This window comes from Carcharhinus amblyrhynchos, chromosome 13 (genome assembly GCF_965287045.1).
Source record: "Carcharhinus amblyrhynchos chromosome 13, sCarAmb.v2.hapA, whole genome shotgun sequence".
In the NCBI taxonomy this organism is placed as follows: Eukaryota; Metazoa; Chordata; class Chondrichthyes; order Carcharhiniformes; family Carcharhinidae; genus Carcharhinus; species Carcharhinus amblyrhynchos.
In genome coordinates, this window is record NC_137336.1 from 52,191,144 (window position 1) to 52,215,110 (window position 23,967).

At 40.5% G+C, this 23,967-nt stretch overlaps 2 protein-coding genes across 2 annotated transcripts in view; one reads left to right on the forward strand and one right to left on the reverse strand.

Moving 5' to 3' along the window:
- Positions 1-315: 315 nt before the first annotated feature.
- Positions 316-23,967, reverse strand: part of lrrtm2 (leucine rich repeat transmembrane neuronal 2) — a 119,493-nt gene continuing 95,841 nt past the window's right edge. The window contains exons 1-4 of the transcript XR_013888471.1: positions 15,581-15,887; positions 8,722-8,868; positions 3,117-3,218; positions 316-1,201 (exon numbers count right to left, since the gene is read on the reverse strand). The gene's annotated coding sequence lies outside the window, so the exon portion shown is untranslated. Of the gene's footprint in view, positions 1,202-3,116; positions 3,219-8,721; positions 8,869-15,580 lie in introns of the transcript that reaches the window.
- ctnna1 (catenin (cadherin-associated protein), alpha 1) overlaps positions 15,082-23,967 on the forward strand; it is a 172,664-nt gene continuing 163,778 nt past the window's right edge. Inside the window, exon 1 of the mRNA XM_080201695.1 lies at positions 15,082-15,487. The gene's annotated coding sequence lies outside the window, so the exon portion shown is untranslated. The remainder of the gene's footprint in view (positions 15,488-23,967) is intronic.

Genomic DNA, 23,967 nt, shown 5'->3' on the forward strand with positions numbered 1-23,967 from the left:
CACAAAGAGCATATCCTGCTCTTCTTCAATGATTGAGGAGTTCCATCTCAACTGAAGCACACAGTTTGGTCTTTGGTTCGTTGTCTTAAACAAAGGAGTTCTGTGCTCACGTGCAACCTTGTCTGCATAGAGTCTCACTTGATAGCCAGCTAATTCCTGTACTGCAACAGAGCTGACACCTTTTCTCTTTCTAACATTTTTCTTTATTTTACCTCTTACTTGTCTTTTTCATAATATTGCTGCAATAAGTTAAACCTCAGTGGAATTACATCACAAAGTCAGAATTTTTAAAATATTTAGCTTTATTTGCAGGAAACAATATCATGAAGATATAATATGAGAAACATACACCACATTTGACAATTTCATGTGTACGTGTATGCCACATCTGCACTTGATTGGCTCAAATACCATATTCATGGAAAAAGACCAAACCACAGTTGATTGAACTATTCTGATTACTCAAAACATGACTGGGCAGGCGAACCAATGAAATCATTTAAATAACTTGCTTGCACATAGAAGTTGACATTCTCCTTCATCATGCAGGACGGTATATAGCCAAAAATGACAAAAAAGCAAATATATTAAGAAAACTAATCTTTAAAACTTCAAATAAAAATCGGTCAATCAAATAGTTGTATGAAACATTACCTTTTTTGATCTGAGCTGACAGAGTAGAAAACACAGGTGTTTCACAGACTCAGAAAGGATTTGGAAAAGCTCCTGAAGGGAAAAAAAAATTGCAGATCTGCAAAGCAAGGATGTGGGAGTGAGACCAGCAAAATTGACTTTGCAGAGAGCCAGTATAGGTTTGATGGGTTGATGGCCTCCTGTGTTGTAACCGTTCTATGATTCTATTCAAATTGTAAATAACTATGAAGATATCTTGAAAAGGGAAGAAAAATATCTTGAGCAAATTTTGTAGAATAATACATAAACAGTATCACAAATATTGTGCTGACAAGGCCAGAGTTCTGAAGGAAGTTATATTGGACTCAAAATGTTACCCTGGTTTTTCACTGCACAGATGCTGCCAGACCTGCTGAGTTTTTTCCAGCACTTTGTTCTATATTAGGTCTGTCTCTTTTAATATTAGCAGACTGAGCAACTTGTGATATGCTACTTGAGTAAATTTGTAAGTAAGTATGGTTGATCAGCTGTTGTATTTCACAAGATGAGTCCTGGTTAGTAGCAGCACCTTCAATTACAAACAAGAAGTCAAAGTATCAGTGTGGGCAGCTTGGCCAGACTCAGAGCAATATAAATATGTACTCAGTGGCAATTAGGTAATTAAAGCCATAAAGACAGGCAGCAGATTATGTGGGTGAGGTAGCAATGTTTTGAGGGGAGGAGAGAGGGTGGAGGAAACAAATGGTTGCTGTGGATGAGAAGTCTAAAGATATATCTTGGCAATCATATCATGAGTCAGGGGATTGCTATTATGATACAGGAGCAGTGAATGTTATTTATGTTTTATTTACTTTAAAATTAAGTTAAAATGTATAATCTATTGAACAAAAATTTAGAAAGGGCAGCTGGGAGGTTGAGTGTAGATGATGTGGAATCCACTGGGAACAAACTGGAATCAGTTTAATCATTATGGAGAGGAGGCGAGAGATTAAAAGCAGGAAGCATAACATTTCATTTTTTTTAAACTGTAAAAGGATGGAAATTAAAATTTATCTGAAAAGAAAACAAGCTGGTGGATGAAGTCTTTAAATATTATCAAAAATCTGGAGAGCCAGAGCTTTGGACGGTCTATTAAGTAGTTAAAAATGTGCAATTGCAAACAAGACTGCATAACAGGCAGCTCAAAAATGGGAGGCCTGATTGCAACGTCACCTAGCAGCATCACACAATTGGATGTCCAAATAAGGAATGTGTGACACTGGTTCAGTCAAAAGGAAACTTACGTTTTGGGTGCAGTGGTAAGAACAATTCATACTTCATATCAGCCCATTGGGTGAATGGTGGCACAATGGTTAGCACTGCTGCCCCATAGTGTCACGGATCCGGGTTCAATTCTGAACTCAGGTGACTGAGTCGAGTTTGCACATTCTCCCTAAGTCTGTGTGGGTTTCCTTCAGGTGCTCCCACATTCCAAAGATATGCAGGTTAGATTGATTGGCATTGATAAATTGCCCCTTACGGTCAGAGGATTAGCAGGGATAGGACCTGGGTGGCATTGTTGTCAGTGTAGGCTTGATGGACCAAATGGCCACCTTCTGCATTATGCATGAATAATATCATGGAATTCTATTACTAAAATAAGTAAGATATGTAATATTTTCTTTATCTGGTTTGTATTTCAGCAAATTCTGTTTTTTTAAAGTTTTGATGTTCGTAGTTTTAATTTCAAATTAGCTTTTAAAATATCATTTTTAGCAAAACTAATGATGGAAAAATTCTTACAACAAATATTGACAGTTTTGTTATAGAAATTGTAATTAATTACATTTTAAGCAATGGTGACAGCAAAAATGTTGTCACTGTTCTATGTGAAGAAGCTATAGCTGAATTGTTCAGGATGAAGAGTTCAAAAGATACTGGGAGAGTGAAGATTTGAAAAATTGCAGAACATGTTGGTCATTACTGTGCTTGAAACAATACCCAACTAGATAAATGTGCTGAAGTACTTCATAATCTATTCTCGTCACAGAACAAGGGTACAAATCGATAGCTTGATAAAGAAGCACATGAAATAGCACTATGTACTGGTAACGAAGGAGTAATGGTGACAAGAATTCTCCATGTGGTACAGGGTAGAGGCTTAATGTGCTATGCCCAAAATCGAGTTTTGGGAGATTAAAACCTTAGCATATTTTGAAATAGAAGCTGGTAGGACAACAGTATGTTATTCAATAGTTAATTGTTTCCTTGTATGTAGGCATTGATTGGAAAGTAATCTTGGGAGAATGGGGAAAACAAACATCAGGACATACTTACTTTTTCCCACCAGAAATGTTATGGAGCATTTTTTTCTCTTTTATTAAGATCTGGCAACAATGATGGTGTCTGCAGTGCAAACCTCATTATTGGGCATGACGCCATTTCTCACAAATATTACAAAGACTTTGAAATCCAAACTCCAAGGCCACCTTCAATTCACTTACATGTGTTCAGGCAACAATAAAAGAGTAATTCCAAAGCTGGTTCATTCCAAAATCTTTCAGATGCTCCCAAAGAGGAGGAGATACTTTCTAGAAGTGATGTGTCTGTACACAAAGAGCAGTTGATTGACATGTTAGTGACACTTCAATTCTTTCATTCACTCTACTTGACATCAGTGAATCAACTGCAACAGGAACGCCGAGTGCTGAGGCAGGTCCAATACATATAAATTACCAACACTGTAGAAATGGAAGGGTTATTTTTCCCAAAGGATTAAAACAGGCACCAAATGAATGTTGAGACAATAATAAATGGTTGCTTGAAATTGTGAATTTAGCATGCAATCCTGGAGTTTCTAAAGGTTCATCACTCATACACTTATTAGATGCAAATTACCTTGAACTTTATATATATATAACCTGCACTTCCTCATTGCCACTGTACGTATAGAGTGTGCTGAGTGGGAGAGAAGTCAACATGAAAGAAGCCAACAGAGAAGTCATGATGTCTCAAGAACCTGGATGGAGAGAGGACTCAAGTTCCCTGATATGAGGTCACATACCAAATGACTCAAGAACAGCTTCTTCCCTGCTGCTGTCAGACTTCTGAATGGACTTACCTTGCATTAAATTGATCTTTCTCTGCACTCTAACTATGACTGTAACACTACTTTCTGCACTCTCTCATTTTCTTCTCTATGAACAGCATGTTTTGTCTGTATAGCGCACAAGAAACAATACTTTTCACTCTATGTTAATACATGTGACAATAATAAATCAAATGAAATCAAAGAAGGTAGAGAGGTGAGCAGCAGGAGGCCACAAAGGCTACTTACAAAACATGAGAGAGGAGATTTCTCTAGCACAAGATATGGTTTTCGTGCCTCAAGAAATTTAATGACTTGCCTGGAGGGGGTTTGGCTCAATGGTTGGGCATTTAATTGCAGATCAAACAGTACCCAATTTAAATGCAGGTGTCTTTTTGATGGTTGGTTAATTTTTAAGGGCAACACCATGGCACAGTCGGTAGCTCTGCTGTCACACAGCACCAGGGACCTGGGTTCAATTCCTTGGATGAGTTTGTGTGTGGAGTTTACAAATTCTCCCTATGTCTGCGTGGATTTCCTCTGGGTGCACTGGCTTCCTGCCACAATCCAAAGATGTGCAGGTTTGGTTGATTGGCCATGCTAAATTGCCCCCTGGTTTTAGAGTGATTAGTAGGGTAAGTACATGGATATGTGGCGTTAAAGGTGTGGAGCTTGGGAAGGATTGTTGTTGTGGGGCGAGTGGCTATTTGTAATTTTATAAATGATTTGGAGGAAAATGTAACTGTTTTAATTATCAAGTTTGTGGATGACACAAAGATCGGTGGATTTGCAGATAAGGATGAGGGCCGTCAGAGGATATAGATCAGTTGGAAGCTTGGGCGAAGAAGTGGCAGATGGAGTTTAATCCAGACAAATGTGAGGTAATTAATTTTGGAAGTTCTAATACAGTTGGTAAATATACAGTAAAGGGCAGAACTCTTAAGAATATTGATAGGCAGAGGGATCTGGCTGTACAGTACACAAGTCACTCACTGAAAGTGGCAATGCAAGTGGAGAAGGTACTCAAGAAGGCATGTGGCATGCTTGTCTTCATCAGCCGGGGCACTGAGTTTAAAAATTGGCAAGTCACGTTGCAGCTTTATAGAACCGTAGTTAAGCCGCACTTGGAATATTGCGTTCAGTTCTGGCTGCCACACTACCAGAAAGATGTGGAGGCTTTGGAGAGGGAACAGAAAAGATTTACCGGTATGTTGTCTGGCATTAGCTATGAGGAGAGGTTGGAGAAACTTGCTTTGTTCTCACTGGAATGACGGAGGTTGAGGGGCGACCTGATAGAATTCTACAAGATTATATGGGGCATGGGCAGAGTAGATAATCAGAAGCTTTTTTTCCAGGGTGGAGGAGTCAATTACTAGGAGGCATAAGTTTAAGCTGTGAGGGGCTAGGTTTAAAGGAAATATATGAGGCAAGTACAGAAAGGGTGGGTGCCTGGAACTCGCTGCCAGGGGAGTTAATGGAAGCAGATATGTAGTGACTTTTAAGGGTCGTATTGACAAATACATGAATAGGATAGGAATAGAGGGGTATGCTCCCTGGAGTATAGTGAGCATTAGTTCAATTGAGCAGCCTGGTCAGTGCAGGCTTGGAGGGCTGAAGGGCCTGTTCCTGTGCTGTATTTTCCTTTGGACTTTCTTCTGTGCTGTAGGGATTCTATAAGTAGTCAAGACTCCATCGCAAACATATTTCTAAATAACTGCACCATCAGCTCCACAATCTCAACACACTTCACTTACCAACTAATTATACACTGACACAAACATGCCTACCCTATTGCATCCTTCACGTACACCGTTCATAGTTTAGACGCACCTCACAGGTTTTCAAATGTGGAACATCACACAGTCAAATACACCTATCAATAAGCTCACTCGTAATCACTATTCTTTCACTTCCATGAAAAGATAGCACACAGAAGGTGGCAGCAACTGGTTTGTGTCAAGTACTCTCCTAAGGGATTCTCCTAAAGGAAGTAAAGTTGGCCATGACCCCATGAAGGATATGGGCAATGCTATGACCAGAAGCAAAACAGGGGGCATATTGACTGAGTTTTCTTCAGGTACATTAATTATTCCTGATCATGAATCAGCCAAAACCATTCTCAATCTCAAAAGCTCCACATGATTTCATCACATATAACCTACTATAGCATCTACTTGCACTGCATACTAATCATTCCAGCTTTAACCCCAAGGTCTACTTCATACCCCTAGAGCTAATTCAAGATGAGCATCAGCCACGTTGGCATCCCGTCCCAACCCCCTGCCCTAACCCAGAGGAGGGGTAGGAAGAGAGTGAGGAAGCATGCACTGCATCACTGTCTGCCTTTGTTACAGACCTCACAACACCAAGTTAAAGTCCAACAGGTTTATTTGGTAGCACAAGCCACTAGCTACCAAATAAACCTGTTGGACTTTAATATGGTGTTGTGAGACTTCTTACTGTGTTTACCCCAGTCCAATGCCGGCATCTTCACATCATTGTTACAGGCACCAGCACAGAAACTAGCACTTTCCATTATAGGCTAGTATATCAGGGTGGGATGGATGCACTGGGCACCAGTAGAGCACAACATTTTCATCTGATGACTGAGGTCACAGTTTCCAACACAGGGCTGCATGGTGGCACAGTGTTTAGCACTGCTACCTCACAGTGCCAGGACCCGGGTTCAATTCTGGCCTCGGGCCAATGTCTGTGAGAAGTTTGCACATTCTCTGCGTGATTGCATGAGTTTCCTCTGGGTGCTCCGGTTTCCTCCCACAGTCCCACAAAGATGTGCGGGTAAGGTTGATTGGCTATGCTAAATTGACCTAATGTCAAGGGATTAACAGGATAAATATGTGGGGTTACGGGAATAGGGTCTGGGTGGGATTGTGGTCAGTGCAGACTCAATAGGCCGAATGGCCTCCTTCTGCACTGTAGAGATTCTATGACAATCATTGCAGCTAGCATAATCTGGGAAAAGCAGAAATTTCCCCAAATGGAGAAGATCAAAGCCTTCTATGGTCTACGCCATGAACTCTATTCCATAGCTATCCTATCTGCGCTTGAGGCTGAACTAGACTATTGGCAAAATTGGTGTTAAATTTGGTCTCAAGGTGAATGATTGAACACATATCAGGGCCACCACTAAGACAAACTCTTTCCATTCCTAAAGATCATTTGGCTCTGCTCCATCACAGTTCATCTTCAGCACAGCTGTTGAAGCCCTCATCCATGTCTTTGTTGGACTTGATTATTCCAACACTGCTGGCTGGCTCCCAGAATCTACACTCCATAAACTTGAGGTCATCCAAACTTCTATTGTCTGTGTCCTCCTTCAGTCAAATGCTGCCTTGATGTCAAAAGCAGTCAGTCTCATCTCACCTCTGGAATTCAGCTATTTTTTCCATGTTTGACCAAAACTGTAATGAGTTCTGGTAGCGAATGGTCTTGATCAAACCCAAACTGATGATTGGCAAAGAGATTCTTGGTGACTAAGTGCTTACAAATTTACAATCCAACTCAATGAATTAGATGAAGGGACTTAGGGTAAAGTACCCAAGCTTGATGATAATACAAACCTAAACCGGGGAGTAATTATGAGGCAGATGCATAAATTTCTAAAAGGAAGTATGGACAGATGAAGTAAGTGAGCCAGTAGATGGCAAATTGAGTATAATGTGGCGAAATGTGAAAATGCCAGCTTTAGTAGGAAGAATCGAAATGCGGAATAAATTTGAGAGACTAGTAAATGTTTGGATTTGGAATGATTTTGGGGTTCCTTGAACATGAATTACAGAAAATTAACATTTTGGTCCAGTTGGCAATTAGAAAAGCAAATTACATTGTTGCAAAGTTGAGTTTGTGAAGTGTGGTCCCTTTGAAAGCTGATTTTATGTTCAGTGCTTGGACGTTTAAAATGCAGGTGCATACAGGCTGCAACATTCGCAGCAAAGACCAAGCATCAGGGTTGGCTTGGTAAAATGCTTTGCAGGTTTTTAAATTTTGAATCCAGCCTATCTGTTTAAAGAAGGCACTCAGCTAACAGGTACCTATCAAATTTGAATTTGCTGTTGTTGACAACATCAGACCAATCTTGCTGTAGGAAAATTGATAGGTTATCACAGTTATAAAGAGGAGATCAACTGGCTGCCTGCAGTTCAACTGAAGGACTGCCATTGCTCAAAGCCTAGAGAGGGAAAGAACGGTTTTCTTTCCCTCTCTAGGCCTGGAGAGCTGGCAATCCTCTTAAGAGAACTCATCGTCTATCTAACGATGTTACAGACTGCAGAACCAACAGAAGAACTCCAGAAGGTTCCCAAAGACACAAAGCCTGGTTGTGTATTTTTTTTTTAAGAGTGACTAAATTCTTTGTTAATGAACAGACATTGTATTTATTTGAACAGCATTCCAGTAGAATCTTCTTTTAGTCGGTACGTTACTTGTTTAAAGTTCCCTGTTAGTTAAATAAATAAATTGTTAATTGTGAGTGTTAGGTATTTTTGTTAATTAACCTCTAAACATTAATGAAGAACAGTTCACACCTTCCCAAACACTTAACAGATTATGATGCAAGGTATTCCACTTTGGGGGATTGGGCATGGCTTCTCAAATAAGGACCAACTTCTGCGTCGTAACAATACGCTAATCTTTATTGCAGGGCAAGATTAGAGTAAGATTAAGGAAATCTTGCTGTAGATATATAGATAGGACTTTATTAAGTACTGTTTTGTTCTTATTGAAGCTGCTTTAAAGCAGCTACAATGGAAGTTTCCAAGTTTCAATTCTTGTGATGAAACTGTAGTCCAATGAACAAAATATAGAAAAGTATATGCAAAGTGTAAAATAAGGGGAAGGTGAACTATTGAAACATATACAATTCTTAAGGGGCTTGACAGAATAGATGCTCAGAGGCAATTTTCCCTGATTGGGGAGTATAGAACTAGGAGTCATAGCATTATATGAGGAGTGAGAATAGTAATTAATTCACTCAGACCACTGTGAATCTTTGAAATTCTTACCTCAGAGAGCTGTGAATGCTCAGTTGTTCTGTATATTCAAGATGAAGATCAGCAAATTTTTGGACATTGAAGGAATCAAGGGATAAGGAAGTAGGGCAAATAGGCAGAGTTGCAGAGATAGAAACAAATTACTGCGGATGCTGGAATCTGAAACCAAAAGAGAAAATGCTGGAAAAAGTTTTGACAAAGGGCATTTGGACTCTAAACGTCAGCTATTTTCTCTCCTTACAGATGCTGCCAGAGTGGTAGAGGTTCAGTTATCATAGAATCTCTGTAGTGCAGAAGGAGGCCATTCAACCAATTGAATCTTCACCAACCACAATCCTACCTAAGACCTATTCCCATAATCCCACATACTTACCCTGTTAATCCCCTAACACGAGGGTCAATTTAGCACGGCTAACCAACCTACCCACACATCTTTGGACTGTCACAGGAAACCAAAGCACCCAGACGAAATCCACGCAGACATGGGAAGAATGTGCAAGCGCCACATAGACAGTCAGCCGAGGCTGTCGGTGTGGAGTTTGTCATCTTATTGAATGGCAGAGAAAGCTCAAGGGACCATATGGCCTACACCTGTTCCTATTGTTCATATTCTAAAGTAAAAGTAACAGCAACTTGCTCCAAGATTTCCACTATTCCCTGCTATCACCATGCAGTTATTCCCATATCAACTTTTAACCTTATCAAAAATCATGTGTTTCTGTGAAAAATTTAATGTTTTCGATCTAAATTCATGACAGTTAAGACGTCACTAATAGATCCTGACACTGATAATTGGATTTTTTGCTGGAAATACGATTGTTGTGTACTGTGTTCCGTAACTAACCAGCATCTATCCTTTTGCCATGGCAACTTTCAGCGCAGCTGAGTCAAGCAAAAAGTAGGCAATTTGGAGGATGCAGGGCATATGACCATTGATATCGGCAATCTGACCTTACAAATCTGAACAGCATTGCATGATTTATGTGATGGCCATTAAAGTAACAGTTGTTTTCTTTGATAATTTTAAACAGTATCAGGCATGTCATTCCTTCCAGGGAGAAGACTAATACACTTGACAAATGAAGCTGTAAGTTTCAACTACTTGCACTTGTGAATAAAATAGCTCATACAAACTGAATCAATAAAAAACTCATCAATCCAAAGCTACTAAATTATGTAAGATTGAATATCACTTCATATAATAAGAATTAATTTTTCTTGCTGCCTTAGTAATAGCATATTTTGGAATCAACTAAGAGGACAATATTTGCCAGTGTTTTGTAAATGTTATGCCCTGCTATCCTTAGCGTTGATGTATGTGGTTCAATGATAATTGCATACAACGCATAATGATCCCCAGATTGCCTGGGAGTTGAGCCAAATCAGGCCAGCAATGTCAGCAGTAGCACGCCATCCATTCCTACCCTGCTCCAAAATCTGTCACTTTGGGATTTTTGTGGGTTGCCCCTTCAGTCCAGTAAGCTTGTTCACTTCTTAAATATTGAAATCCCTCAGGACACTCGAAGACTGATTTACTAATGCTACTTTTATAATTAGGTATAATTGCTACGCTCGCATTGTCACCTCAAAGAATATAAATTTTGTGCAGTTAGTGGAAGGCAGAAAGAATATTTGCAAGATAAGTAAAGTTGGTAGCTGAGAAAACCAGGATTCCCCAAGGTTGGCTTTACTGAATCCCGGAAGCTCATTTTGGACATTTTGGCAGTAATCAGCACTAGCACGAGTTTCATGGACTATGAATGAAATTCTATTTTGGTGTTCATTTTGGCTAGTTGTAGCTCTGCCTTTCTTTTTTACTTTCATGTGATGCTCATGCGCTGTTGCTATTATTTTTCCTAAGCTGCTTTTACAATGCACCCTGGATCCTCAGAAAAGTGGACTAACTCATCCATTCTATTGCATTTAGTTTTGTATTGTGCAGCTTGTATTTCTGTAAACTGGCTGCATCATGGGGCCCAACATTCCACCTATATGCTGAGCTAGCCATGACAGTTTGATAGCATGCACATAGTGATGTTATGAGTAGGATTGATGGCAGCCAAGAGGACCCTGCAAAAAAATAACTTTCTCTTGTCACTAGTCTAAAAATGGAGCTTTGTACTGATTTAGCTGCTCACAAGTGAAAACCTATTTCTTGGAACTTGTAGCTGAAAAATAGTATAAGCATAGCACTTGTTAAATGTACATTATAATAGTTCAGAAATGACACAATGACTCTATTACTGCTATTTTTGGATTAGCCAGATTCCTGGTGCCAACACAGTGAAATACTGAACAAGGATCTCTACCACTGGGAAATGGACAAATTCAGTCAAACAATGTTTTAAAAAATATATATCATTACTTTGGTTCCCTAAACCAAAATTTCAGTCAGAGTTGTCTAAAACGAAAACAAAACCTTTAAATTGATTTTATTTTAAACTGATGCAAAGATGCCATTCAATATATTTTAAAATAAAATACATCAAATATATTTGTCATCCTGTGTTAATATGCTGATATTGGACAATGGTGTGTACAATACTTACATTTAATTTGGAAACATACCATAAAGTTGAAATACTCATTGTAAATAGTTCTTCATTTAAAGAATAGGAAGTGGGATTCTAAGAGCCAGCATTAGGCATAATGGATCAATTAGTCTCCTCCAATGTTGGATGATTATCTTCAAAAGTGTATTATGTTGCATTAAAGAAGAGAATAATCGGCTAGGATTCCCATTTTTATCACTTATTCATTGGCAATGGTTGAAAACTGCACGTGTGATCAGGCTTGTCTGTGGTGTGCCCTATTTTTGAATAATCACTGGCAACTCTTATGGTATTGGCTCATTTGGAGAAATGCCAGTTAGGGCAAGTTAGGACAATACAAGTTACAGACAATGCCTACACTATGTACAACCAGCTGGAGTCATGCTCCAGCATCAACAAGTGTCTTCAAGAGTGGAGGTGGAGAGCTTTAAGAAACAAACACACTCTTCCCAGCACTGTTTATAGGCACATTAAAGTGGAAGTCAATTATTGATCGGTGGGTGTGGCATCAATCTCGGCATAATGAATAACCTGTATGTTCCAGCACAAGGAAACCTGATTAATATTCATTTACTCTAGTTCATGTAGCTCACGGCTGAGATAAACAAGTTTAGTATTGACTGAACAAAATACTTCACTACAGGTGAAACACTTGGGAATGTTTTTGGAAGATTAATAATGATCTAAATAAAGGCAAACTCTTGGGTTATTTTTAAAGACATTTCTGATCTGAATGGTTCAGGTCTACACCAAATGGAACATTTATCCACCAATTAGGGAAACTTCACATTTTATTTTATGGTTGTAAATCTGACATACAACTTACATTCTCGTAACCTGTAAGGCAACTTTGAGTAGCTGATAAATTAAAATTGTACCAATATAGGCTACTGTCACATTAATCTGTGAAGTAGCTTTAAAGTTCAATCAAATAATCATGAAATTCATAGCAGTTCGATAATTGAAGATCAGGTTTGTATGTGATCATTAGAACCACAAATATATATCATTATTTTGGTTCCCTAAACCAAAATTTCAGTCAGAGTTGTCTAAAACAAAAACAAAACCTTTAAATTGATTTTACTTTAAACAGATGCAAAGATGCCATTCAATATATTTTAAAATAAAATACATCAAATATATTTGCCATACTGTGTTAATATGCTGATATTGGACAATGGTGTGCACAATACTTGCATTTAATTTGGAAACATACCATAAAGTTGAAATACTCATTGTAAATAGTTCTTCATTTAAAGAATAGGAAGTGGGATTCTAAGAGCCAGCATTAGGCATAATGGATCAATTAGTCTCCTCCAACGTTGGATGATTATCTTCAAAAGTGTATTACGTTGCATTAAAGAAGAGAATAATCTTCTTTAAGAAGAGAGATGTCTTAAAATGTATTCATGTTTGTTAAGTCCTCCAAGCTCTTCTCTACACAAATTCAGTTGGGAACATGTCAAAATAATTATGATGTTTTTAAGGACCATTTAGGGATAAAACACACATTTTCCATATTTATAGTTAATAGTTACAGAAGATAATGGAAAATAAGATCCATTAATGATATAAAATAAGTGCATTTGGCAATTTTGTCCTAAATGTAAAATCACTTCTTTTCCTTTTTATATCAGATCCTTTTTAGCTCACTGAATAAGAAAGTAGGCATCTGTCAATTAGAGCTATATACAGACTTCAGGGCATGAGCAGGAGTGGTCTCAGAAGCCTGGTTAATGATTTTTCTCCCTTCCTCCCTTGCGAGGTAGCAGATGGCTTATATTTGACACTTATAATGGTGACCTGGTCAAGATCCAGTGCACATTTATGTAAGAATTTATGGGCATAAACCCTAATTGTACAATAGTGTGTGGTTGCGTTAAATTATTCTTTTCGTGAATGGACATTGCTGGCATGACCAGCATTTGGCACCCATCCCAAATTGCCCTCGAGAAGCTGATGGTCGCTACAGTGTATGTCCTGAATGTACATCCACAGTGCTGTGAGCGAAGGAGTATCAGGATTTTGATCCAGTAATGAAAGAAAGAATGACACCATATTTCCAGGTCAGGTGGTGTGTGTCTTGGGATAGGGCATGTAGCAGGGTGGTGTTCTCACATGTCTGCTGCCTTATAGTTTTGATTTTGATTTGGTTTATTGTCACATATATTAATATACAGTGAAGTGTTATTTCTTGCACCCTATACAGATAAAGTATACTGCACATAGAGAAGGAAAGGAGGGGGTACAGAATGTAGAGTTACAGTCATAGCTGGAGTGTAGAGAAAGATCAACTTAGTGCAAGGTAAGTCCATTCAAAAGTGATGGTAGCAGGGAAGAAGCCGTTCTTGAGTCAGACCTCAGACTTTTGTATCTTTTTCCCCATCAGAAGAAGGTGGAAGTGAGTATGTCCGGGATGCGTGGGATCCTTGATTATGCTGGCTGCTTTTAAGAACATAAGAACATAAGAAATAGGAGCAGGAGTAGGCCATCTAGCCCTTTGAGCCTGCCCCGCCATTCAATAAGATCATGGCTGATCTGTCGTGTCTCAGTTCCATATTCCTGCCCTCTCCCCATAACCCTTAATCCCCTCGCTTATCAAAAACCCATCAACCCGTGTCTTAAAAATATTTAGCGAGGCAACCTCCACCACTTCAACAGGCAGAGAATTCCAGAGATTCACCACCCTTTGAGTGAAGAAGTTCCTCCTCAACTCCGTTCTAAACCGCCCCCGCTTTATCTTGAGGCTGTGCCCCCTAGTCCTACTGTCCTTTCTGAGCAGGAAGAGTCCCTCCACCTCTATCCTATCCATCCCACTCATCATCTTATACGTCTCAATGAGATCTCCCCTCATTCTTCTAAACTCTAACGAGTACAAGCCTAGTTTATTCAGCCCCTCCTCATAGCTCAACCCCCTCAACTCCGGTATCAGCCTAGTAAACCTCGCACTCCCTCCAAGGCCAAAATATCCTTGCGTAAGTGCGGCGACCAAAACTGCACACAGTACTCCAGCTGCGGCCTCACCATTGCCCTATACAGCTGCAGCAAGACCTCCCTACTTTTATATTCAATCCCCCTCGCTATGAAGGCCAGCATTCCATTAGCCTTCCTGACCACCTGCTGCACCTGCAGGCTGGGTTTTTGTGACTCATGCACAAGGGCCCCGAGGTCCCTCTGCACCGTCGCCTGCTGCAGTTTTTCGCCACGTAAGTAATAGTCCTTGGCGAAAAATTAATAGTCCTTTTCCAAGGCAGCCGGAAGTGTGGGTAGAGTCAGTGGGTGGGAGGCTAGTTTGAGTGATGGACTGGGCCTCATTCATGACCTTTGTAGTTTCTTGCCGCCTTGGGCAGAGCAGGAGCCACAGCAAGCGGTGATACAACCGGAAAGGATGCATCGAAAAAAGTTGGTGAGAATCTGGGTTGGGATTTGCTGCTGAAGATAGCAACCCAAATTCGCTGCGACCACTTTCGGCTGACCCCAGCCACAGCATAGCAAAACTTTAAAAATAAACCCAGGCAGCAGGAAGTATGTCAATAAAGTGAAAAGACTGGCAAAATTGAGGAAAATTTGGGTTGTTCAGCGTATTGAACAACCCTGTTTACTTTTTTTAAAAAAGAAAATAGAAGTAAGAGTTGAGCTTCGGAAAGGTTGCAGGAATGGATTGATAAGGTGAGTGGATGTGAAAGGTGCAACATGATTTTTTTATGACTTCTCTTGGCCTGTGGGTGCACACCTGACTCCATGACACACACAAACAGATTGCTACTGCTCTGGGTGTGGCACTGGAGCTCAGTTCCAACTCCTGCTGCCCTCCCACCGCAGCCGCTCACACACACTCCCTTCCTGAGCCCGCTCTTCGCTTCGGGATTATCCCGGCCACGCTACTCGCAGCACTTTCTGGTTTCGGGATTGATTTTTATCTTTCTCTTCGTGGGTTCCTTTTGACTGTCGCTTCCCCCCCCTTGGTCGCTAAAGGCGGGAGGGGTGTTACCATTTCCTTGGAAGCGCTTTGCATCCTGCCTCCTCCTCCTCACCACCACCCCTTGGCCGGTTTGGTTTCGGTGACTCACACGGGATTGGGGTTTTAAAAGAATCGCAGCTTCACCGGAGGAAGGAGGAAAAAAAAGAAGCGGCGGCCAGGGGAAAGAAAACCGAGGAGCGAAACCAAGACTTTAACAACAAACTGTTTGGGGAAACCGGAGAAAGAAAAAAATACTTGGAAACAAGTAAGTAACTGAGAGGCGGAAGTGAAATACTTCTTTATTTAAAAAAAACCTAAAGCTAACTTTAAGTAAATGTGGAGGCTAGTTAATACTCACGGTTTGAGTTGCCCGGAGCGGCCGTTGGGAAAGTTCCGTTTGGAACTCTGGCGAAGTTTAAATGGCCGCTCGAGCTCGGTGCCGGACTCTTTTCCGCCGCCGACTCCGGGCTTCTCTAGCAGCATTTCCGCTGTTGCGGTTAACAGGCACAGATTTATTTGCCTCGGTACACTTTTTATTTATTTTTGGTCCTTGTTCGAGTTGGGAGTGAATCGCAGAAGGGGGCGCCGTCCGTCACCCTCCCAACCCCCACGGGCCGCCCATCTTAGGCCTTCTCCTGCTCCTGGATTGTTTTCCCGGACAGGGACAAGGGGCGTCGGCACCGCCCTGGGAACGGTGCACATTCCTACCCATCGAAGCCCGGCTCAGAGAGCAGGCCTACTCCTTCAACACGATCCTAAACTGTTTCCAGCCACCGCACCCCCCTCCCTCACCGGGCCTCCCCCACCTTCTCTCCGCCGGTCCCCCCCTCCTCGCCGCCCCCGCCAACGGCCCACAACCATCTCCCCTCCCCCTCCACACCGGCCCACCGCCAGCCCCCCCCCCCTTTCTCTCACCGGCTGACGGCCCCCCTCCCCCCCTCCCCCCCTTCTCTTACCGGCTCGCCGCCCCCCATAAACTGTTGTGTGAATTTTACGTGTGATCCATTGATTTTATTACTTTGACATCATTCCAATAGGCCACCAAAGCACTTTCGCCAAATGTTAACTTCCAATGCACTAATTGTAAAGTATTTATAGAACGTCCAAGTAGCTGGCTGGTGGGGATGTGTTCTATGCAATTGAAAAAATGCTGTAAAGTTACGTTTGACCTTTTGGAAGGTACTTTTCTCCAACGTTGAGAACAGTTTGTCTTTATGCCGACCCTTTAATCTGTCACAAGGTACTTGACTTATAAAACTGGCAATAAAGGGTGGATAACCAAAAGCTTGGTCAAACGGGTAGGTTTATAAATATCTTAATGGAAGAAAGAGAGGCGATCTTGATATCGAGGCAGTTGCATGCATGGCTACCAGGAGTGGACCGATTTAAAGTCTGATATTTGAGGCCAGATTTAGAGGTTTATGGGGCTGGAGGAGATTGGTGATGGAGGGGTAAGGTTGTGAAGGAATTTAAAAATGAGGATAAGAATTCCAAACTTAAGACATTGGCTGCTAGGGACTCTGGGCCAGAGCGGATGAGTGTAGCCAATTGATTTGGTTTGTGAAAGGTGAGGGACAGCAGTACTTTGGATGATCTCAAGTGTTAGAGAGGGTAGAATGTGGGAGATGATCCAGGTGTGTGTTGGAAGAATCAAGTTCAGAGGTAACAAGGAATGTATGTTGTTTTAGCAGCAGATGAGCTGAGGCAAGGATGATGTTGGATGACTTTACAGAGGTGATATTCATGATGGCATGGTTATGTGGTCAGATGCTCATTTTGGGATCAGTCAGGTATGACACTGATAGCTTGGAAACAGTTTGCAGTGAGGTTCAAAGACAAGGGCTTCAACCTTCCCAGCGTTTAGTTGGAGGAAATTCCTGCTCGTCCAGTACTTGATTCCAGATTATCACTGATAATCTAGCAACTGTGATGGAGCTGAAAAATGTATAGGGGTAGGTAGGAAAATGGAATGGTGATCACAGATCAGCCATGATTTAATGAAAATATGAAGTAGATTAGAGGGGCTGAATGGCCCAATGTCCCTGTTTTGTATGTGAGTGGTAATGTGATAGACCTATGCTTTTGTATGTTGCTGCTGAAGAGCAGATTGTAGATGAGGAGGACCAAGGATACATTTGAGTGACACAGATGCAGAAGTGGAAAGCAAAGCTATATTGTAAGTGATACTCTGGCTATGATTAGATAGATAAGAATGGAACCAGGTGAGAACAGCTGCGCACAGCTGGGGAAAAGCATTGGAGTTGGGTGTGGTCAAACTTGTCAAAGATTTCAGACAATTGTCATGGAAAAGCTCACCTTTTTCACCGCACGGTCTCTTCTTTTAATAAATACTGCAAGTCATTGAGTAGGATCAGGAATGAGATTGTGAAAAGTGGATAACTTTCCATATCTTGAGAACCTTCTGTTGAAGTCAGACATGGATGACGAATCATTATTGCCACCAATACTCAGTCTGTGGCTGACTGAGGCAGAGTATTTGAGGTCAAACTGGAGATTTAAGGTCGTGGTTTACAGGGTGATCTACGCTTCTCAAGTGTTTTGGCGACGTGCTGAATCTACAGTATGAAGATTTGAAGCACCACCAGTAGTGTCTTTGTGAGATCCTCCAAATATCATGGCAGGAAAGGCGTTCCAATGTAATGTTTTCTCCCAAACTAAAGTCCTCAGAATTGTGGCACTAGTTACTCAAAACTGGCTCCATTGAATGGGACATGCTGTTTATATGCTTGACACCAGACTCTTGAAGCAACGGTTCTACTTGGAACACAATTGCAGCAGTGGAAACGCTTTTGTATATCCTGAAAGCATCCCTGAAGAGATCAAACATTTATGCTGACTCGTGGGAAGTTGCTGGCTTTTGACCAACCAGAATGGAGAAAGATCATTTGGGAAGGCAGCAAACATAGAGACACGCTTGTTAGGGAACAGACAACTGTGATGCTGAGGTTTTGGAGAGAGCGCACAAACCTCTGAACTTACCATCTACCTGACCCTCTAAGTACCGCCTCCTGCATCTGCCAGTATTTGCAGATTGTGCATTAGACTTATCAGCCATCTTAGAACCAATTGAACTGGAGTGGAAACAAGTTGTCATCCATCTTAATGATCTGCCGAAGAAGATACACTGTAGACAACAGTTTAGAATGCCTGCTTGGTTAATGTTAGAATGTGTTATTTTCCTATGTAGATGAATGTTAGAGCAGGGAGTCTGAGAGATTTTCCTTTAGATCATCCCACCAGCTGATATTTGATCAGTTTGTTTTTGTACTCATGTCAAATCCCAATTAGTCAGAAGTCTAAAACTTTCTGAAACAGGTATGTCAAGCGTTCTCACTTTTTGGGGATGATATTTAAATGGCTGATATATTTGTCATGTTAGCATGTGGGTGGGGGGAGAACTATTGGTGAGGGTGATATACCAGATGGAAGTGAGATTGCAATATTTCAAGATCATTCTAGCACATTGAATCTTAGTTTAAATATTGAGTATTTTGTCCTGTTATACATCCAGCTTTGTATTGTAGAATGACCCTCTTTCTAAGTGCATGAGGAGAGGCTGAATAAACTAGGCTTGTACTCGTTAGAGTTTAGAAGAATGAGGGGAGATCTCATTGAGACGTATAAGATGATGAATGGGATGGATAGGATAGAGGTGGAAAGACTCTTCCCGCTCAAAAAAGACAGTAGGACTAGGGGGCACAGCCTCAAGATAAAGGGGGGGCGGTTCAGAACGGAGTTGAGGAGGAACTTCTTCACTCAAAGGGTGGTGAATCTCTGGAATTCTCTGCCCGTTGAAGTGGTGGAGGCTGCCTCGCTAAATATTTTTAAGAAGCGGGTTGATGGGTTTTTGATAAGAGAAGGGATTAAGGGTTATGGGGAGAGGGCGGGAAAGTGGAACTGAGCCACGACAGATCAGCCATGATCTTATTGAATGGCGGGGCAGGCTCGAAGGGCCAGATGGCCTACTTCTGCTCCTATTTCTTATGTTCTTATGTTCTTATTTAGCGATTAAAAGTGCTAAATGCACAATGGTAAGTTTGGGTGCAGATTTTATGCTGTGATAATAGCACAATTTGTGTTCATCGGGAGATTATGATCACGTTGCTTTCAAATCACTCTCACCAAGGGAAGAAGAACAGAGAGGGTGCCGGGAAAAACTTGGGTCTGACAGCATCTGTAAATAGGAATGTAACTGAGGGGTCGGATTAGTATTTGTGCATAGCTAATATTTCAAGTATTGTTTGTATCCAAAAAAAAATTGTATTGCTGGAAAACGGCATGCTGTCAAAGTTTTTCATCTTGCGTTTATCAGGACACAAATAATCACCTGCAAGGACTTGTCTGCAGACTAAATAAATATTTAATTTGTGCAAAAAAAAATCAAAAAATCCAAAAATCTCTGGTTCATTTGGCAAGTTTTGGAGATGCCTAATGAAACTCTTAAATGCTTTCAGACCTGGGGAAGTGATCGCCAGTGATATCATTGCTAGACTACTTATCCAGAAACTCAGCTAATGTTCTGGGGACTTGGGTTTGAATCTGGTCATAGCAGTTGGTGGAATTTGAATTCAATAGAAAAAATCTGGAATTAAGAATCTCTTGATAATCATGAAACTATTATTGATTGTTGGGGTGGGGGGGAGAACCCATCTGATTCACTAATGTCCTTTTAGGGAAGAAAGTCTGTTCTTACCTGGTCTGGCCTATCTGTGACTCCGGAGTCACAATGTGGATGACTGTCAACTGCCCTCCAGGGGAAACTAGTAATGGGCAATAAATGCTGGCCAACCAGTGCCCATGTTCCACAGATGATTAAGTAAAAAACATTAATTCTACAAAAGGATGAAGGGAGGCATATAGTGAGTTTTAGTTACAAAAAAAATTTCCTAGTTTTATGTTGCCCATGATAACCACAACAGCAACTTGAATATATATAGTGCCTTCATCGTAGTGTAATATTACATAATATTTCACAGAATTTTTATCTTAAAGGAGGAAAGACAAGTACAGAGCCATTTAGAGTTTAGGGCTGAGGCAGCAGGCTGCTGGTGGTGGGATGTCCCGTTTTCCACCACCCCCCCCCCCCCCCCCCCAAACTTGGTGATAGGTGGATAGCTTTTTCTTTTTTGCGCAGTACTTAATTAGCATTAAAGAAGTTCTCAACTATCCAAATTGATATTGTGATTTTACTACAAAACCTTTTTAGATTTAATCTTTTCTATTGTAGATAAAATATACTTCATCAGAATTTTACAAAACATAGATAAAGCTTATAATTAAGGTTTATGGTTTGCTTCAGGTAGGTGAATTTGTTAAAATAGTGATGCAAAAGTTGGCTCACTTTCTGGCTTCTATCAGTTGAGACCACGTCAGGTCCAAATTCATGATTAAACTAAATGTTCTGAAGTCATAATCCACTGAGTTGCAGTCTTGCTTTTGTCCAACGTTTTCAATTTCAATTTACTCAACTTTCAATTTCTTCATATGACCGGCTCCTAGTTCTTGTTTTAAGTTGTTTTGTTGAGGGAGTTAAAGCTTATCCTTGCAATAATTTTATGTGCTGAAAGGCCTTTAAGCTGTGTGAACACACAGCAGTCAATTATGAGCTCCACACAAGAATCATTTCTGTTGCACATACGTGCCTTCTTGAACTGTAGTGCAATTAATGGGCTGCACACAACAAAGAAAAGAATATATTTTAATATCTATTCTTCGGTTATTTTCAATACAATCTTGAGAACTTTTAAATGGGCAACTGAAGGGTCTTCAATCGTTATTCCATATCAAGCATTGTATGGAAATGAAGCAAATCTTGCTTTGCCTACTTGAAGGTGCAATGTCATGTTTTGATATAATGGAATTTTTTTAATTGATAAGAACAGACCACAGGTTGTCTATTTTGTATAACTAAAGGAGAATAGGGTCAGTGAAAACTGAAAATATGCTGATAAAATTAGACAAAACCAAAATATTGCCAATGTTGGGAATTTGAAATAAAAATTGGAAATACCTAATAGATCAGGCAGCATTTGTGTTATTTTTTTGTAATGCTTTACTTGGAGTCCCCAGTGCCATTCAAACATACTTTACTCAATTTTGGAAGCAATTTTTGGAGAGTTTTGCAAGCGAGTTGCATTGTGTAGTGTAACTTCTGATGAAGACTTGGTTAAATTGAAGTATTCATTGAGAATTCAAGGAAATGGGCTTGGTTTGGCAGAAGATAAACAAAAGGGAGTACCCTCTTTTTTTTGGTCAAGTTCTCTGGGGACCATTTGGTTTCCATATCTTGCCAGGCACTTCTGCTCTGCAAGCCTGCATAGTGATTGGCAGCGACGTTTGTAATCTGCTTTCATGATGGCTGTTGTATCCTGGTCATGCCCTCTCCTAATGTTCGCTTGTGCATGCTGTTCCTGTAAGGCTCACTGAGTAATGGGCAAGGTGAGACTGCTCTGTTTTAGTTGTGGATGTGCACTGCAGATCTCCAGTGTTGCAATAATTGAGATCATTTTAAGTAATGTATACCAGATATCAAAACTTCTATTTGCTGGTTCTGATGGCTCAGTATAACAATGTGGGTCATTTGTCATTGCACACCGACGCTACAGTTATTGTTTTTAGTAATTTAAAAAGGTACACAGAGGAAGGAAATTCTAACCATGGATAAATTATCCTAGTTGCTTTGTAAGAACTGAAAAATTCATTGTAACAAGTCACTGAGGACTGCTGTGAATGAATTATTTTGAGTAGCTCTCCTTTGGTTGAAAGGTTTAAGTATTAGTACATCAAATGTAACTGCTTCATAAACTTGTGTTTAATCCCTGAATTTCTGTATTATGTTTTATTTTATGAATTTATTTTCTGTATGTGTAATTTTCTTTTGACTTTTTTGCTTACTTTCTAATTGAGAGGTTGAGTGAATGCCTTGCTGCCACTCCCAACAAATTATAATGAAGTGTATAGATTGCTAGATGATGCACAGATGCAGTTTAGGTTAATTTCCTTTGATTCACGGAACCAATTTTTTTCAAAGCTGTCAAATCTGTATTGCTTTCAGTGCTTTGAGATTTTTTTTAAAAGTTAATAGCAAGTTATTCTTTTTTTGATTTTTGAGTTTGTTATTGATAGTTGCACGATATATAGTGCTTTGATAACAGCAGTTAATTTTAACTATTGGAAGTGGCATTAGGTGCTAAAAGGCTGTTGCACCTAAGTTCCAGTTTTGAAATTTACCAGATGAAAGTTAACTTTTTTTGTGGATACGATGCCCCTTGTAAAAATGAGAAATGAAGAGTTACAGGTTAACAATAAAAATAATTCTACATGTTAAATCTTGTATTTCCTAAAAGTTTGTATTTCTGGATGCTGCTTGAGTCTGAGTATGCAGTGTGTAGAACAAACAGTTATGTATATTACTGTTGAAGTATACATTACTAGTGCTGGATGTCAAAAGCTACCAGAGCCATTTGGCTAAGGTGAAGCTCAGATCCATCCAGGGAGAGGGTGTAATGTCTCATCCTGTCAGCTTGGATTTTGATTTGATTGAGCCCAAGATAGGATGTACGTCCTGTCTTGTCAGCTTGGATCTGTGTCTCATGTGGGGACGCTGGACCAAATTAGATTTTTGATTGGGATGTAAAAGGGGTGAGGGAGTTGCACTACTGATTTAAGGAGAATGTCACAGCTGTACTGCGGAAGGACGCCTCAGAGATACAATGACGCACAGGAATAGGAAGGATGTAGAGATGATGGGTGTTTACTATCAGCTGCTGAACAGGCAGAGGGAGATAGAGGAACAGGTATATAGGCAGATTGTGGCAAGGTGTAAAAGTAACAGGGTTGTTGTGATGGGAGATTTTAACTTCCCCCTATATTGACTGGGACCCATTTGGTGCTAGGGGTGTGAATGGGGCAGAGTTTGTGAGGAGTACCCAGAAGGGCTTCTTGAAACAGTATGTAGATAGTCCAACTAAGGGAGGGGCCAAACTGGACCTGTAGATTGGGGGTAGATGTTTGAGGGCAAATCAACATCTGGCATGTGGGGGCTTTCAAGTTAAGTTGATCAGGATTCAGGACCGGCATGTTCCTGTAAGGGTGAAGGATAAGTATGGCAAGTTTGGGAACCTTGGCTAATGAGAGGTATTGTGAGCCTAATCAAAGAGAAAAAGGAAGTATTTGTCAAGGCTAGGGGGCTAGGAACACACAAAGCAAGTGTTTTATACAAGGAAAATAGAAAGAAACTTACTTAAGCAAGGGGTAAGGAGGGCTAAAAAGTCATGAAAAAACATTGGCCAGCAGATTAAGGAAAATCCCAAGGCTTTTTATGTATACATAGGGTGATAGGGTTGGCCCACTCAAGGACAGGGGAGGGAATCTGCATGGAGCCAGAGGAAATGGAGGAGGTATTAAATAAGGACTTTGCATCAGTATTCACCAAACAGAAGGACTTGGTGATCGATGAGTCTGGGAAAGGATGTGTAGATAGTTTGAGTTATGTTGAGATCAAAAAGGAGGTGGTATTGGGATTCTTGAGGAACATTAAGATAGACAAATCTCCAGGACCTAATGGGATATACCCCAAAGTACTGAGAGGCAAGGGAGGAAATTGCTGGGGCCTTGAAAAATCTTTATCTTGAAAAATCTTTACTGACTACAGGGGAGGTACAGTAAGAAATCTCAAGTCCAGCAGGTTTATTTGGTAGCACAAGCTTTTGGAGCATTGCTCCT